Genomic DNA, 2,627 nt, shown 5'->3' with positions numbered 1-2,627 from the left:
GAGAAGTAAGGCAAAAATATCCTCCCAAACAAACCTAACACATTTAGCCCCTTATAGGGGCAGGTACCACACTAAGAAGAACATGTGACACTTTCCTGAGCATACAGCTTTGTGCTTCATATATTTTAAATATTAGCCCTTTATCATATGTATAGTTGATAAAAAATATTTTTCCATTCTTTGGTCTTCTACTTTGCCCAAATAATGGTGTTCTTTGCCATGCACGAGCTTCTCAGTTTCATGAGGTCCCTTTTTAAAATTGTCAATCTTCTGTCCTATGCTAACAATGTTCAGAAATTCAGAAAGTCTTTCTTTCCTCTGCAAGTAGGGAAGGAAAAATTGGGGACTACTCCAATTTCTCTTCTGTTAATTTCAGAATATCTGGTTTTCTGTTGAGATTACTGATTCATTTGGAGTTGGATTTTGTGCATAAAGGATGATTTGTATTCTACATATAACCATTCAGCTTGACCAACATCATTTATTGAAGATTCTGTCTTTTTTTTTTCAGTGTGTATTTCTGGCTTTTTTATGAAAAAGAATTTGATGTTTATATGTGGGTGGATTTATGGTTGGGTCTTCAATTCCATTGGTTAATGTATCTGTTTATGCACCAATACCATGTGTTGTACAACTTGAAATAGGGAATGGTGATACCTCCATCAAGTCTTTTCTTATTCAAGATTGTTTTATCTATTCTGAGTTTTTTACTTTTGTATAAGAAGCTGTAGAATGTTCATTTAATATCCGTGATAAATTGTGTTGGAATTTTGATGGGGATTGCATTGAATCTGTAGATTGTTTTGGCCATTTTTACTACTTTTACTACTGACCTGTGAGCATGAGAGATCTTTTCATCTTCTGATATCTTATTCAATTTCTTTCTTCAATATCCTACTTTTTTAGTCCCATAAGACTTTCAATAGATTGGTTAGAATACTCCAAGATGTTTTATTTGAAACAATTGTGAAAGTGTTAAGTCCCTGATTTCTTTCATATTCTTTCTGTCATTTGTGAGAATGAGGGCTACTGATTTGTGAGTTAATTTTGTATCATGTCACTTTGCTGAAAGTGTTTATCAGCTATAGGAATTTCCCAGTGGAACTTCTAGGGTTCCTGATGTATACTACCATATCATTTGCAAATAAAGATACTTTAACTTCTTCCCTTTCCATTTGTATCCCTTTTCTCTCCTTCTGTTTTCTTATTGCCCTAGCTAAGACTTCAAGTGCTGTTGAAAAGGTATGGGGAGAGTGGACAATTTGTCTTGTTTCTTATCTATGTCAATGTTCTTTATTATCTGTTATTCATAATACATTAATGATTACCTAATAAAAACTGAATGGAAATTGGTAAACTTACTTTATACAAGCAGAAATAGAATGATCTTAGTAGATTACGGAGAGAAGATTGCAAACATCTTCAAACATATAAAATATATAAATAGGCTGTTCGTATGTGTGTTTTGGTCAAGCCTATTTTTCTTTTGGTAGATGGCCATTTTTACTATGTTAATCCTACAGACCCATGAGCATGAGGGATCTTCCCATCTTCTGATATCTTATTAAATTTTTTCAATGTCTTGGTTTTTATCATTTAATTCTTACACTTTCACTTGTGATAATACATACAATCTAATGAAAAAACTATTAATGAATAATTTAATAGCCTTATGCCCTGTAAGGCCCCTGGTTGTATATTTATGGACTGAATCACTCTTTCTGTCCTTCATATGACTCTTGATCTCATGCCCAGACAGGCTCTTGATTTTCACTGTCAGTTGGAGATCAGATGATCTATACTACCAAACTGCTGAAAACATGAGCATTTTAATTACTCAGTAATTCAAAGTCAGTATTCTGCTTTGGGATAGATCCCATGCTCTTTCCTGAATGAATAGCTATGATCCGGTGAGTGCTACAATTCCATGTTTGAATTCCAAACAGACTCTGGGAGATACTGGTCATCAATGACATCAGCTCTGAATGTCCTGAAACTTGGTGAGTGGTTGTTCTCCAAACATTGTTCCCTGAGGTATAGAAACAGAGCAAATCATTCTGATGCTGTGAAAGATGGAGTCACTGCATGCTACCACAGGATAAAATAGAATCGGGTGACAAAAACTGCAAGGCAGATTTCTATTCAGCCAAAAGACAGTCTTCATAATTAACAAAGAGCTAGCAAACCTCAGTTAGTGGCTTCTGAAAAGCATTTTTACCTTTAGCCGTGGTGGCCAATGGCAGTAGACAAGAGTGAGTGATCTTTCACATCAATGACTTAATTGTATGTGGTTACTTGTTTTTTTTTTCTTCAAGTTTTAATGGAAAAAAAGGTGATTACATGATAGATAAAAAAAAATTTGACGTTAGTTGGGCATGATCATGGTCCCTAAAGACTTGCTTGTGAAAGCACAGATGTTGCCTCAAAGGCAAGGTACAGTTTTAAAAGCTGGAATTTCAAATAAATTCATTAAATGTCTCTAAATATGTATTAAAATGTTCCTCTTTATTTCTGTTTTGTAAAAATAATCACAACTAAATGTCATAGGCATGGTCATTCTAGTTGCATCTCTTCTGTATACAATTACATGTTCATATGACTCACAATTCTGTTGTATTTTATTTGGG

This window comes from Alexandromys fortis, unplaced genomic scaffold (assembly GCF_014885135.2).
Source record: "Alexandromys fortis isolate MF-2015 unplaced genomic scaffold, M_Fortis_MF-2015_v1.1 scaffold_76, whole genome shotgun sequence".
Taxonomy (NCBI): Eukaryota; Metazoa; Chordata; class Mammalia; order Rodentia; family Cricetidae; genus Alexandromys; species Alexandromys fortis.
Note: the sequence above shows the minus strand (reverse complement) of the source record.